General features: G+C 46.0%; 2 long non-coding RNA genes across 2 annotated transcripts; both read right to left on the bottom strand.

The window, feature by feature from the left end:
• Nucleotides 1-1,178: 1,178 nt before the first annotated feature.
• Nucleotides 1,179-9,354, bottom strand: LOC140254420 (uncharacterized). Its single transcript, XR_011904200.1, has 5 exons — nucleotides 9,247-9,354; nucleotides 6,834-6,948; nucleotides 6,235-6,354; nucleotides 3,291-3,405; nucleotides 1,179-1,241 (listed from the first exon to the last, which is right to left on the bottom strand). It is a non-coding gene; the product is annotated as an uncharacterized lncRNA (long non-coding RNA).
• A 2,370-nt stretch (nucleotides 9,355-11,724) lies between these two features.
• Nucleotides 11,725-15,571, bottom strand: LOC140254421 (uncharacterized). The gene is made up of 3 exons (XR_011904201.1): nucleotides 15,384-15,571; nucleotides 13,556-13,674; nucleotides 11,725-11,851 (listed from the first exon to the last, which is right to left on the bottom strand). It is a non-coding gene; the product is annotated as an uncharacterized lncRNA (long non-coding RNA).
• Between the last annotated feature and the right edge of the window lie 426 nt (nucleotides 15,572-15,997).

The following is a 15,997-nucleotide window of genomic DNA, read 5'->3' as shown; positions in this document are numbered from 1 at the left end:
TAATTGCGGAGCGCGATGCTTAGGCTGTACTTGGGGGGCGCGATGCATAGGCTGTACTTGGGGGGCGCGATGCATAGGCTGTACTTGGGGGGCAGAAGAGAATGGCAGCACTTAGGGGTCTCAACGCATAGGCTGTACTTGGGGGGCAGAAGAGGATGGCGACTTTTAGAGGTGCGACGCTTAGGCTGTACTTGGGGGGCAGAAGAGGATGGCGGCTTTTAGAGGTGCGACGCTTAGGCTGTACTTGGGGGGCAGAAGAGGATGGCGGCTTTTAGAGGTGCGACGCTTAGGCTGTACTTGGGGGGCAGAAGAGGATGGCTGCACTTAGGGGTCTCAACGCTTAGGCTGTACTTGGGGGGCAGAAGAGGATGGTGGCATTTGGGGGGCGCAATGCTTAGGCTGTACTTGGGGGGCAGAAAAAGATGGCAGCATTTGGAGGTGCGACGCATAGGCTGTACTTGGGGGGCAGAAGAGGATGGCAGCACTTAGGGGTCTAAACGCTTAGGCTGTACTTGGGGGGAAGAAGAGGATGGCAGCAATTAGGGGGCGCGATGCATAGGCTGTACTTGGGGGGCTCGATGCATAGGCTGTACTTGGGGGGCGCAATGCATAGGCTGTAATTGGGGGGCAGAAGAGAATGGCAGCACTTAGGGGTCTCAATGCATAGGCTGTACTTGGGGGGCGCGATACATAGGCTGTAACTGGGGGGCGCAATGCATAGGCTGTACTTGGGGGGCAGAAGAGGATGGCTGCACTTAGAGGTCTCAATGCATAGGCTGTACTTGGGGGTAGAAGAGGATGGCTGGACTTGGGCAGCAGAAGAGGAAGGTGGCACTTAGGGGTCTCAATGCATAGGCTGTACTTGGGGGTAGAAGAGGATGGCTGGACTTGGGCAGCAGAAGAGGAAGGTGGCACTTAGGGGTCTCAACGCTTAGGCTGTACTTGGGGGGCGCAATGCATAGGCTGTAGTTGTGGGGCAGAAGGCAATGGCTGCCATTGGGGGCAGCAAGAAGGGCACTGCACTCAGCATTCAGCACTGCAGTGCAGCAATGAGCTCTGGCTCATGAGCTCAAGTCCCACTAAGGAACAGATCCAACACAGTCAGTGTGTGCTGCTCTTACCTGCAGGGCAGGCAATTCCCGTTCAGCAAAGTTGAGTTCTGAGGCGTTCCAGGCAATGCAGGTTTCTGTTCCTCGCTGTTCTCATCGGGAGCCGCGCATCTCTCGGGGCTCTGCTGGCACCTGTTGGACACGACACGGCAATGAAGGCGCTGCCCACATCTGCAGGTACCACACTGTGAACAATGCTGTTACCTGCAGCAATAGGGCTGGGAACACAAGCAGGCACTGAGTGAGTAACATGGATGGAGGCTGATTGATTGGCAATGGAGTCTACATTATTAGCAATGGAGTCTGATTAGCAATGGAGTCTGATTAGCAATGGAGTCTGATTAGCAATGGAGTCTGATTAGCAATGGAGTCTTATTTATTGGCAATGGAGTCTTATTTATTGGCAATGGGGTCTTATTTATTGGCAATGGGGTCTTATTAATTGGCAATGGAGTCTTATTTATTGGCAAAGGAGACTTATTTATTGGTAATAGGGTCTTAATTATTGGCAATGGAGACTTAATTATTGGCAATGGAGTCTCATTTATTGGCTATGGAGTCTTACATATTAGCAATGGAGTCTCAGACATTGGCAGTGGAGTCTTATTTATTAGCAGTGAAGTGTTATTTATTGGCAATGGATTCTAATTAGCAAAGGAGTCTTATTTATGAGCTATGGAGTCTTATTTATTAGAAATGCTGTCTTATTTACTGGATATGGAGTCTTATTTATTGAATATGGAGTTATATTTATGGGCAGTGGAGTCTTATTATTAGCTACGCAGCATTATTAATTAGCAATGGAATCTTAGTAACAAAGGAGTATAATTAGCAATGGAGTATTATTTATTAGCAATATAGTCTTAATTATTGGCAATGGAATCTTATTTATTAACAATGGACTCTTATTTACTGGTAATTGAGTCTCATTTATAGGCAATGGATACTTCTTTATTAGCAATGGAGTCTTATTCATTGGCAATGGAGACTTATTTATATGCAATGGATTCTTATTTATTAGCAATGGAGTCTAATTAGCAATGGAGTCTTATTTATTACCAAAGGAGTCTTATTTATTGGCAATGGAGTCTTATTAATTGTCAATAGGGTCTTAATTATTGGGAATGGTGTCTTAATTATTCACAATGTAGTCTTTTTCATTGGCAATATAGTATTCTTATTGGCAATGGAGCATTATTTATTGGCAATGGAGTCTATTTATTGGCAATGGAGTCTATTTATTGGCAATGGAGTCTTATTTATTAGCAGTGAAGTCTCATTTATTAGCAGTGGAGTCTTATTTATTGGCAATAGGGTCTTAATTTATTAGCAAATGAGTCTTAATTATTAACAATGGAGTCTTATTTATTAGGAATGGAATCTTATTTATTTGCAATGCAGACTTACATATTAGCAATGAACTCTTATTTATCAGCAACGGAGTCTTAATTATAAGCAATGCAGTCTTATTTATTGGCAGCGGAGTCTAATAAGGAATGGAGTCTTAATTGTTGTCAAAGGAGTCTAAATTGTTGGCAATGGAGTCTTATTAATTAGCAATGGAGTCTTATTTATTGGCCTTGGAGTTCTATTTATTGGCAATGGAGTTCAATTTCTTGGCAATGGAGACTCATTAATTGGCAGTGGAGCCTTACTTATTCACAATGGAATCTCATTATTACCAATGGAGACTCATTTATTAGGAAGTGAATCTTAATTCTTGTCAATGCAGTCTTAGTTATTAGCAAAGGAGTCTTATTTATTAGAATTGGAGTCTTATTTATTAGCCATATAGTCTTCCTTTGCAATGGAGTCTTATTTATTGGCAGTGGAGTCTTATTTATTGGCAATGGAGTCATAGTAATTAGCATTGGAGTCTAATTAGCAGTGGATTCTTATTTACTGGAAATGGACTTTTACTTATTAGCAATGGAGTTTAATTTATTGGCAATGGATACTAATTAGCAATGGAGTCTTATTTATTGGGAATGGACTCTTATTTATTGCCAATGGAGTCTTATTATTAACACTGGAACTTTACTAGCTCTAAAGCGGAATTAGTATTTGACGGAGCATTATTAATTAGCAATTGGCCATTATTATTACGATGGAGGTGATGATGATGGAGATAGATGATCCTACCGCACACAATGGGGTCCTTCAGGCACGGGATGATCCTACCGCACACAATGGGGTCCTGCAGGCAATAAGATGATCCTGCAGCCAATCGGTGACTGGTGTTTCATTGTGCACACAGATGCTGAGCTGACACACATGGATGCGGAGCGGCAACAATCTGGACTCAGTGGAGGAATCCAACGTGCAGCATGTGAGGATGGAAAGCAGGGAGGATTAATAAAGGCATCAGCACTGCAATAGGAACAACAGGATGGATATGGGGTATAAGGGATATATATATACACACAGATATACACACATCAAACCCCATTAATACCCCATAACTCCCCATTACACCCCTTACGGACCCCATCAATTCCCATAGTCTCTATGTACCCCCCATACGGATCCCCAATAAACCCCATAGGACCCCCTTAGACCCCAAAGGTCCTCATTAAAGCCCATAGATGCCCCATAAGACCCCATTAGACCCCATAGGTCCTCATTAAGCACCATAGAGACCAAATATACGCCCCATAGGATCCCCTAAGACCCTATAGGGCCCCATTAAACCCCATAGAGAGCCCATAGAAGCCCCAAATGATATCATAAGACCCCATACGCCCACATTAGACCCCATAGATACCCCACATAGGCCCCATAGGATTCCATAAGACTCCGTAAGCCCCATTAAACCTTATAGGTATCATATAGGACATTGACAGCAGCAATCTGAATCTCCCTTTGCTTTGCAGCCCTATTAGCAGCAATGGGAGCAACAACCTGGGGGACACAACGCAGAACTGCAATGGAGGAGCAACAGCAGCAATAAAGAACTGAATGGAACCACGGGGGAACAGAAACGAACTTGGGGGGCAGAATATGATGGATGGACCTGGGGGCAGAATGTGATGGCGGCACTTATGGGGCGCAACATATAGGCTGGACTTGGGGGGCGCGATGCTTAGGCTGTTCTTGGGGGCTCAATGCACAGGCTGTACTTAGGGGGCAGAAGAGAATGGCAGCACTTAGGGGTCTCAATGCATATGCTGTACTTGGAGGGAAGAAGAGGATGGCAGCACTTAGTGGTCTCAACGCATAGGCTGTACTTGGGGGGCAGAATAGGATGGCAGCACTTAGGGGTCTCAACGCATAGGCTGTACTTGGGGGGTGTGATGCATAGGCTGTAATTGCGGGGCGCGATGCTTAGGCTGTACTTGGGGGGCACAATGCATAGGCTGTACTTGGGGGGCACGATGCATAGGCTGTACTTGGGGGGCAAAAGAGAATGGCAGCACTTAGGGGTCTCAACGCATAGGCTGTAATTGGGGGGCAAAAGAGGATGGTGGCACTTGGGGGGCGCGACGCTTAGGCTGTACTTGGGGGGAAGAACAGGATGGCAGCAATTAGGGGTCTCAACGCTTAGGCTGCACTTGGGGGGAAGAAGAGGGTGGCAGCAATTAGGGGGCGCGACGTATAGGCTGTACTTGGGGGGCTCGATGCATAGGCTGTAATTGCGGGGCGTGATGCATAGGCTGTAATTGGGGGGCGCGATGCATAGGCTGTAATTGGGGTCGCGATGCATAGGCTGTACTTGGGGGGCAGAAGAGAATGGCAGCACTTAGGGGTCTCAACGCATAGGCTGTACTTGGGGGGCAGAAGAGGATGGCGGCTTTTAGAGGTGCGACGCTTAGGCTGTACTTTGGGGGCAGAAGAGGATGGCGGCTTTTAGAGGTGCGACGCTTAGGCTGTACTTGGGGGGCAGAAGAGGATGGCTGCACTTAGGGGTCTCAACACTTAGGCTGTACTTGGGGGCAGAAGAGGATGGTGGCACTTGGGGGGCGCAATGCTTAGGCTTTACTTGAGGGGCAGAAAAAGATGGCAGCATTTGGAGGTGCGACGCATAGGCTGTACTTGGGGGGCAGAAGAGGATGGCAGCACTTAGGGGTCAGAAGAGGATGGCAGCACTTAGGGGTCTAAACGCTTAGGCTGTACTTGGGGGGAAGAAGAGGATGGCAGCAATTAGGGGGCGCGATTCATAGGCTGTACTTGGGGGGCTCGATGCATAGGCTGTAATTGGGGGGCAGAAGAGAATGGCAGCACTTAGGGGTCTCAATGCATAGGCTGTACTTGGGGGGTGCCATACATAGGCTGTACTTGGGGGGCTCGATGCATAGGCTGTACTTGGAAGGCAGAAGAGGATGGCAGCAATTACGGGGCGCGATGCTTAGGTTGTACTTGGGGGGCAGAAGAGAATGGCAGCACTTAGGGGTCTCAACGCATAGGCTGTACTTGGGGGGCAGAAGAGGATGGTGGCACTTGGGGGGCGCAACGCTTAGGCTGTATTTGGGGGGATGAAGTTGATGGCAGCAATTAGGGGTCTCAGCGCTTAGGCTGTACTTTGGGGGAAGAAGAGGATGGCAGCAATTAGGGGGCGCGACGTATAGGCTGTACTTGGGGGGCTCGATGCATAGGCTGTAATTGCGGGGCGCGATGCATAGGCTGTAATTGGGGTCGCGATGCATAGGCTGTACTTGGGGGGCAGAAGAGAATGGCAGCACTTAGGGGTCTCAACGCATAGGCTGTACTTGGGGGGCAGAAGAGGATGGTGGCTTTTAGAGGTGCGACGCTTAGGCTGTACTTGGGGGGCAGAAGAGGATGGCGGCTTTTAGAGGTGCGACGCTTAGGCTGTACTTGGGGGGCAGAAGAGGATGGCTGCACTTAGGGGTCTCAACGCATAGGCTGTACTTGGGTGGAGAAGAGGATGGCTGGACTTGGGCAGCAGAAGAGGATGGTGGCACTTAGGGGGTGCAATCCTTAGGCTGTACTTGGGGGGCACAATGCATAGGCTGTAGTTGTGGGGCAGAAGGCAATGGCTGCCATTGGGGGCAGCAAGAAGGGCACTGCACTCAGCATTCAGCACTGCAGTGCAGCAATGAGCTCTGGCTCATGAGCTCAAGTCCCTCTAAGGAACAGATCCAACACAGTCAGTGTGTGCTGCTCTTACCTGCAGGGCAGGCAATTCCTGCTCAGCAAAGTTGAGTTCCGAGGCGTTCCAGGCAATGCAGGTTTCTGTTCCTCGCTGTTCTCATCGGGAGCCGCGCATCTCTCGGGGCTCTGCTGGCACCTGTTGGACACGACACGGCAATGAAGGCGCTGCCCACATCTGCAGGTACCACACTGTGAACAATGCTGTTACCTGCAGGAATAGGGCTGGGAACACAAGCAGGCACTGAGTGAGTAACATGGATGGAGGCTGATTGATTGGCAATGGAGTCTGCATTATTAGCAATGGAATCTAATTAGCAATGGAGTCTTATTTATTGGCAATGGAGTCTTATTTATTGGCAATGGAGTCTTATTTATTAGCAATGGAGTCTAATTTATTGGCAATGGAGTCTAATTTATTGGCAATGGAGTCTTATTTATTGGCAATGGAGTCTTATTATTAACACTGGAACTTTACTAGCTCTAAAGCGGAATTAGTATTTGACGGAGCATTATTAATTAGCAATTGGCCATTATTATTATGATGGAGGTGATGATGATGGAGATAGATGATCCTACCGCACACAATGGGGTCCTTCAGGCACGGGATGATCCTACCGCACACAATGGGGTCCTGCAGGCAATAAGATGATCCTGCAGCCAATCGGTGACTGGTGTTTCATTGTGCACACAGATGCTGAGCTGACACACATGGATGCGGAGCGGCAACAATCTGGACTCAGTGGAGGAATCCAATGTGCAGCATGTGAGGATGGAAAGCAGGGAGGATTAATAAAGGCATCAGCACTGCAATAGGAACAACAGGATGGATATGGGGTATAAGGGATATATATATATATACACACAGATATACACACATCAAACCCCATTAATACCCCATAACTCCCCATTACACCCCTTACGGACCCCATCAATTCCCATAGTCTCTATGTACCCCCCATACGGATCCCCAATAAACCCCATAGGACCCCCTTAGACCCCAAAGGTCCTCATTAAAGCCCATAGATGCCCCATATGACCCCGTTAGACCCCATAGGTCCTCATTAAGCACCATAGAGACCTAATATACGCCCCATAGGATCCCCTAAGACCCTATAGGGCCCCATTAAGCCCCATAGAGAGTCCATAGAAGCCCCAAATGATATCATAAGACCCCATACGCCCACATTAGACCCCATAGATACCCCACATAGGCCCCATAGGATTCCATAAGACTCCGTAAGCCCCATTAAACCTTATAGGTATCATATAGGACATTGACAGCAGCAATCTGAATCTCCCTTTGCTTTGCAGCCCTATTAACAGCAATGGGAGCAACAACCTGGGGGACACAACGCAGAACTGCAATGGAGGAGCAACAGCAGCAATAAAGAACTGAATGGAACCACGGGGGAACAGAAACGAACTTGGGGGGCAGAATATGATGGATGGACCTGGGGGCAGAATGTGATGGCGGCACTTATGGGGCGCAACATATAGGCTGGACTTGGGGGGTGCGATGCTTAGGCTGTACTTGGCGGCTCGATGCATAGGCTGTACTTGGGGGGCACGATGCATAGGCTGTACTTGGGGGGCAGAAGAGAATGGCAGCACTTAGGGGTCTCAATGCATAGGCTGTAATTGGGGGGCAAAAGAGGATGGTGGCACTTGGGGGGCGCGACGCTTAGGCTGTACTTGGGGGGAAGAACAGGATGGCAGCAATTAGGGGTCTCAACGCTTAGGCTGTACTTGGGGGGAAGAAGAGGATGGCAGCAATTAGGGGTCTCAACGCATAGGCTGTACTTGGGGGGCAGAATAGGATGGCAGCAATTAGGGGGCGCGATGCTTAGGCTGTACTTGGGGGGTGCGATGCATAGGCTGTAATTGCGGGGCGCGATGCTTAGGCTGTACTTGGGGGGCGCAATGCATAGGCTGTACTTGGGGGGCACGATGCATAGGCTGTACTTGGGGGGCAGAAGAGAATGGCAGCACTTAGGGGTCTCAACGCATAGGCTGTACTTGGGGGGAAGAAGAGGATGGCAGCACTTAGTGGTCTCAACACATAGGCTGTACTTGGGGGGCAGAAGAGGATGGCGGCTTTTAGAGGTGCGACGCTTAGGCTGTACTTGGGGGGCAGAAGAGGATGGCGGCTTTTAGAGGTGCGACGCTTAGGCTGTACTTGGGGGGCAGAAGAGGATGGCTGCACTTAGGGGTCTCAACGCTTAGGCTGTACTTGGGGGGCAGAAGAGGATGGTGGCACTTGGGGGGCGCAATGCTTAGGCTGTACTTGGGGGGCAGAAAAAGATGGCAGCATTTGGAGGTGCGACGCATAGGCTGTACTTGGGGGGCAGAAGAGGATGGCAGCAATTAGGGGGCGCGATGCTTAGGCTGTACTTGGGGGGCAGAAGAGAATGGCAGCACTTAGGGGTCTCAACTTCATAGGCTGTACTTGGGGGGCAGAAGAGGATGCTGGCACTTGGGGGGCGCAATGCTTAGGCTGTACTTGGGGGGCAGAAAAAGATGGCAGCATTTGGAGGTGCGACGCATAGGCTGTACTTGGGGGGCAGAAGAGGATGGCAGCACTTAGGGGTCTCAACGCTTAGGCTGTACTTGGGGGGCAGAAGAGGATGGTGGCACTTGGGGGGCGCAACGCTTAGGCTGTATTTGGGGGGAAGAAGTGGATGGCAGCAATTAGGGGGCGCGACATATAGGCTGTACTTGGGGGGCTCGATGCATAGGCTCTAATTGGGGGGCGCGATGCATAGGCTGTACTTGGGGGTAGAAGAGGATGGCTGGACTTGGGCAGCAGAGGAGGAAGGCGGCACTTAGGGGGTGCAATCCTTAGGCTGTACTTGGGGGGCACAATGCATAGGCTGTAGTTGTGGGGCAGAAGGCAATGGCTGCCATTGGGGGCAGCAAGAAGGGCACTGCACTCAGCATTCAGCACTGCAGTGCAGCAATGAGCTCTGGCTCATGAGCTCAAGTCCCACTAAGGAACAGATCCAACACAGTCAGTGTGTGCTGCTCTTACCTGCAGGGCAGGCAATTCCCGCTCAGCAAAGTTGAGTTCCGAGGCGTTCCAGGCAATGCAGGTTTCTGTTCCTCGCTGTTCTCATCGGGAGCCGCGCATCTCTCGGGGCTCTGCTGGCACCTGTTGGACACGACACGGCAATGAAGGCGCTGCCCACATCTGCAGGTACCACACTGTGAACAATGCTGTTACCTGCAGGAATAGGGCTGGGAACACAAGCAGGCATTGAGTGAGTAACATGGATGGAGGCTGATTGATTGGCAATGGAGTCTGCATTATTAGCACTGGAATCTAATTAGCAATGGAGTCTTATTTATTGGCAATGGAGTCTTATTTATTGGCAATGGAGTCTTATTTATTAGCCATGGAGTCTTATTTATTGGCAAAGGAGTCTTATTTAATGGCAATAGATTCTTATTTATTGGCAATGGAGTCTTATTTATTACCAATGCAGGCAAATTAGCAATTGAGTCTTATTAATTGGCAGTGGAGTCTAATTAGCAATGGAGTCTTATTTATTGTCAATGGAGTCTTACTTATTGGCAATGGAGTCTTAGTTATTAGCAATGGTGTCTTATTAATCAGCAACAGACTTTTATTTATTGTCAGTGGAGTCTTAGTTACTGGCAGTAGAGTCTTATTTATTGGCAGTGGAGTCTTATTTATTAGAAATGGAGTCTTATGTATTATCAATGGGGTCCGATTAATTGGCAATGGAGTCTTAATTATTGGCAATGGTGTCTTAATTATTAGGAATGGAATGTTATTTATTAGCAATGGAGTCTTATTAATTGGCAATGGAGTCTTATTTATTGGCAATGGAGTCTTATTTATTGGCTATGCAGTCTTAATTATTGGCAATGGAGTCTTATTTATTGGCTATGGAGTCTTATTTATTGGCTATGGAGTCTTACGTATTAGCAATGGAGTCTCGGACATTGGCAGTGGAGTCTTATTTATTAGCAGTGAAGTGTTATTTATTGGCAATGGATTCTAATTAGCAAAGGAGTCTTATTTATGAGCTATGGAGTCTTATTTATTAGAAATGCTGTCTTATTTACTGGATATGGAGTCTTATTTATTGAATATGGAGTTATATTTATGGGCAGTGGAGTCTTATTATTAGCTACGCAGCATTATTAATTAGCAATGGAATCTTAGTAACAAAGGAGTCTAATTAGCAATGGAGTATTATTTATTAGCAATATAGTCTTATGTATTGGCAATGGAATCTTATTTATTAACAATGGACTCTTATTTACTGGTAACTGAGTCTCATTTATAGGCAATGGATACTTCTATTATTAGCAATGGAGTCTTATTCATTGGCAATGGAGACTTATTTATATGCAATGGATTCTTATTTATTAGCAATGGAGTCTAATTAGCAATGCAGTCTTATTTATTACCAAAGGAGTCTTATTTATTGGCAATGGAGTCTTATTAATTGTCAGTAGGGTCTTAATTATTGGGAATGGTGTCTTAATTATTCACAATGTAGTCTTTTTCATTGGCAATATAGTATTATTATTGGCAATGGAGCATTATTTATTGGCAATGGAGTCTATTTATTGGCAATGGAGTCTTATTTATTAGCAGTGGAGTCTCATTTATTAGCAGTGGAGTCTTATTTATTGGCAATAGGGTCTTAATTTATTAGCAAATGAGTCTTAATTATTAACAATGGAGTCTTATTTATTAGGAATGGAATCTTATTTATTTGCAATGCAGACTTACATATTAGCAATGAACTCTTATTTATCAGCAATGGAGTCTTAACTATAAGCAATGCAGTCTTATTTATTGGCAGTGGAGTCTAATAAGGAATGGAGTCTTAATTGTTGTCAAAGGAGTCTAAATATTTGGCAATGGAGTCTTATTAATTAGCAATGGAGTCTTATTTATTGGCCTTGGAGTTCTATTTATTGGCAATGGAGTTCAATTTCTTGGCAATGGAGACTCATTAATTGGCAGTGGAGCCTTACTTATTCACAATGGAATCTCATTATTACCAATGGAGACTTATTTATTAGGAAGTGAATCTTAATTATTGTCAATGCAGTCTTAGTTATTAGCAATGGAGTCTTATTTATTAGCAATATAGTCTTCCTTTGCAATGGAGTCTTATTTATTGGCAGTGGAGTCTTATTTATTGGCAATGGAGTCATAGTAATTAGCATTGGAGTCTAATTAGCAGTGGATTCTTATTTATTGGAAATGGACTCTTACTTATTAGCAATGGAGTTTAAGTTACTGGCAATGGATACTAATTAGCAATGGAGTCTTATTTATTGGGAATGGACTCTTATTTATTGGCAATGGAGTCTTATTATTAGCACTGGAGCTTTACTAGCTCTAAAGCGGAATTAGTATTTGACGGAGCATTATTAATTAGCAATTGGCCATTATTATTACGATGGAGGTGATGATGATGGAGATAGATGATCCTACCGCACACAGTGGGGTCCTTCAGGCACGGGATGATCCTACCGCACACAATGGGGTCCTGCAGGCAATAAGATGATCCTGCAGCCAATCGGTGACTGGTGTTTCATTGTGCACACAGATGCTGAGCTGACACACATGGATGCGGAGCGGCAACAATCTGGACTCAGTGGAGGAATCCAAAGTGCAGCATGTGAGGATGGAAAGCAGGGAGGATTAATAAAGGCATCAGCACTGCAATAGGAACAACAGGATGGATATGGGGTATAAGGGATATATATATATACACACAGATATACACACATCAAACCCCATTAATACCCCATAACTACCCATTACACCCCTTACGGACCACATCAATTCCCATAGTCTCTATGTACCCCCCATACGGATCCCCAATAAACCCCATAGGACCCCCTTAGACCCCAAAGGTCCTCATTAAAGCCCATAGATGCCCCATATGACCCCGTTAGACCCCATAGGTCCTCATTAAGCACCATAGAGACCTAATATACGCCCCATAGGATCCCCTAAGACCCTATAGGGCCCCATTAAACCCCATAGAGAGCCCATAGAAGCCCCAAATGATATCATAAGACCCCATACGCCCACATTAGACCCCATAGATACCTCACATAGGCCCCATAGGATTCCATAAGACTCCGTAAGCCCCATTAAACCTTATAGGTATCATATAGGACATTGACAGCAGCAATCTGAATCTCCCTTTGCTTTGCAGCCCTATTAACAGCAATGGGAGCAACAACCTGGGGGACACAACGCAGAACTGCAATGGAGGAGCAACAGCAGCAATAAAGAACTGAATGGAACCACAGGGGAACAGAAACGAACTTGGGGGGCAGAATATGATGGATGGACCTGGGGGCAGAATGTGATGGCGGCACTTATGGGGCGCAACATATAGGCTGGACTTGGGGGGCGCGATGCTTAGGCTGTACTTGGGGGCTCGATGCATAGGCTGTACTTGGGGGGCACGATGCATAGGCTGTACTTGGGGGGCAGAAGAGAATGGCAGCACTTAGGGGTCTCAACGCATAGGCTGTAATTGGGGGGCAAAAGAGGATGGTGGCACTCGGGGGGCACGACCCTTAGGCTGTACTTGGGGGGGAGAACAGGATGGCAGCAATTAGGGGTCTCAACGCTTAGGCTGTACTTGGGGGGAAGAAGAGGGTGGCAGCAATTAGGGGGCGCGATGCTTAGGCTGTACTTGGGGGGCAGAAAAAGATGGCAGCATTTGGAGGTGCGACGCATAGGCTGTACTTGGGGGGCAGAAGAGGATGGCAGCACTTAGGGGTCTCAACGCTTAGGCTGTACTTGGGGGGAAGAAGAGGATGGCAGCACTTAGGGGCCTCAACGCATAGGCTGTACTTGGGGGGCAGAAGAGGATGGTGGCACTTGGGGGGTGCAACGCTTAGGCTGTATTTGGGGGGAAGAAGTGGATGGCAGCAATTAGGGGTCTCAGCGCTTAGGCTGTACTTGGGGGGAAGAAGAGGATGGCAGCACTTAGGGGGCGCGACATATAGGCTGTACTTGGGGGGCTCGATGCATAGGCTGTAATTGCGGGGCGCAATGCATAGGCTGTACTTGGGGGTAGAAGAGGATGGCTGGACTTGGGCAGCAGAAGAGGAAGGTGGCACTTAGGGGGTGCAATCCTTAGGCTGTACTTGGGGGGCACAATGCATAGGCTGTAGTTGTGGGGCAGAAGGCAATGGCTGCCATTGGGGGCAGCAAGAAGGGCACTGCACTCAGCATTCAGCACTGCAGTGCAGCAATGAGCTCTGGCTCATGAGCTCAAGTCCCACTAAGGAACAGATCCAACACAGTCAGTGTGTGCTGCTCTTACCTGCAGGGCAGGCAATCCCGCTCAGCAAAGTTGAGTTCCGAGGCGTTCCAGGCAATGCAGGTTTCTGTTCCTCGCTGTTCTCATCGGGAGCCGCGCATCTCTCGGGGCTCTGCTGGCACCTGTTGGACACGACACGGCAATGAAGGCGCTGCCCACATCTGCAGGTACCACACTGTGAACAATGCTGTTACCTGCAGGAATAGGGCTGGGAACACAAGCAGGCACTGAGTGAGTAACATGGATGGAGGCTGATTGATTGGCAATGGAGTCTGCATTATTAGCACTGGAATCTAATTAGCCATGGAGTCTTATTTATTGGCAAAGGAGTCTTATTTAATGGCAATAGATTCTTATTTATTGGCAATGGAGTCTTATTTATTACCAATGCAGGCAAATTAGCAATTGAGTCTTATTAATTGGCAGTGGAGTCTAATTAGCAATGGAGTCTTATTTATTGTCAATGGAGTCTTACTTATTGGCAATGGAGTCTTAGTTATTAGCAATGGTGTCTTATTAATTAGCAACAGACTTTTATTTATTGTCAATGGAGTCTTAGTTACTGGCAGTAGAGTCTTATTTATTGGCAGTGGAGTCTTATTTATTAGAAATGGAGTCTTATGTAGTATCAATGGGGTCCGATTAATTGGCAATGGAGTCTTAATTATTAGGAATGGAATGTTATTTATTATCAATGGAGTCTTATTAATTGGCAATATAGTATTATTATTAGCAATGGAGTCTTATTTATTGACAGTAGAGTCTAATTAGCAATGAAGTCTATTATTGGCAGTGGAGTTTCATTTTTTGGCAATGGAGTCTTAATTATTAGCAATGAGGTCTTATTTATTGGCAACGGATTCTAATTAGCAATGGAGCCTTATTATTAGCAATGCAGACTTTTTTATTGGCTATGGACTCTTTCTTATTGGCTATGGAGTCTTAATTATTGGCAATGGAGTCTTAATTATTGGCTATGGAGTCTTAATTATTGGCAATGGAGTCTTAATTATTGGCTATGGAGTCTTAATTATTGGCAATGGAGTCTTATTTATTGGCTATGGTGTCTTAAATATTGGCAATGGAGTCTTATTTATTGGCAATGGAGTCTTATTTATTGGAAATGGAGTCTTAATTATTGGCAGTGGAGTCTTATTAATTGGTAATAGGGTCTTAATTATTGGGAATGGTGTCTTAATTATTCACAACGTAGTCTTTTTCATTGGCAGTATAGTATTATTATTGGCAATGGAGTCTTATTTATTGGCAATGGAGTCTTATTTATTGGCAATGGAGTCTTATCAATTAGCAATGGAGTCTTATTTATTGGCAATGGAGTTCACTTTCTTGGCAATAGAGATTCATTAATTGGCAGTGGAGCCTTACTTATTCACAATGGAATCTCATTATTACCAATGGAGACTTATTTATTAGGAAGTGAATCTTAATTATTGTCAATGCAGTCTTAGTTATTAGCAATGGAGTCTTATTTATTAGCAATATAGTCTTCCTTTGCAATGGAGTCTTATTTATTGGCAGTGGAGTCTTATTATTGGAAATAGACTCTTACTTATTAGCAATGGAGTTTAAGTTACTGGCAATGGATACTAATTAGCAATGGAGTCTTATTTATTGGGAATGGACTCTTATTTATTGGCAATGGAGTCTTATTATTAACACTGGAGCTTTACTAGCTCTAAAGCGGAATTAGTATTTGACGGAGCATTATTAATTAGCAATTGGCCATTATTATTATGATGGAGGTGATGATGATGGAGATAGATGATCCTACCGCACACAATGGGGTCCTTCAGGCATGGGATGATCCTACCGCACACAATGGGGTCCTGCAGGCAATAAGATGATCCTGCAGCCAATCGGTGACTGGTGTTTCATTGTGCACACAGATGCTGAGCTGACACACATGGATGCGGAGCGGCAACAATCTGGACTCAGTGGAGGAATCCAACGTGCAGCATGTGAGGATGGAAAGCAGGGAGGATTAATAAAGGCATCAGCACTGCAATAGGAACAACAGGGTGAGTTTGCGGTGTGAGGGGTGTATTATTATACACACACACAGATACACACACAGATATATACACACACAGATATATACACACACAGATATATACACACACACAGATATACACACACACAGATACACACACACAGATATACACACAGATATACACACACAGAGATATACACACAGATATACACACACAGAGATATACGCGCACAGATATATACGCGCACAGATATACACGCACACAGATATACATGCACACAGATATACACACAAACAGATATATACACACACAGATATATACACAAACAGATATATACACAAACAGATATATACACAAACAGATATACACACACAGATATATACACACAGATATATACAAGCACAGATATATACAGGCACAGATATATACAGGC

Source organism: Excalfactoria chinensis, chromosome 6 (assembly GCF_039878825.1).
Source record: "Excalfactoria chinensis isolate bCotChi1 chromosome 6, bCotChi1.hap2, whole genome shotgun sequence".
Classification (NCBI taxonomy): Eukaryota; Metazoa; Chordata; class Aves; order Galliformes; family Phasianidae; genus Excalfactoria; species Excalfactoria chinensis.
This window is presented reverse-complemented; position numbering and strand designations above follow the sequence as displayed.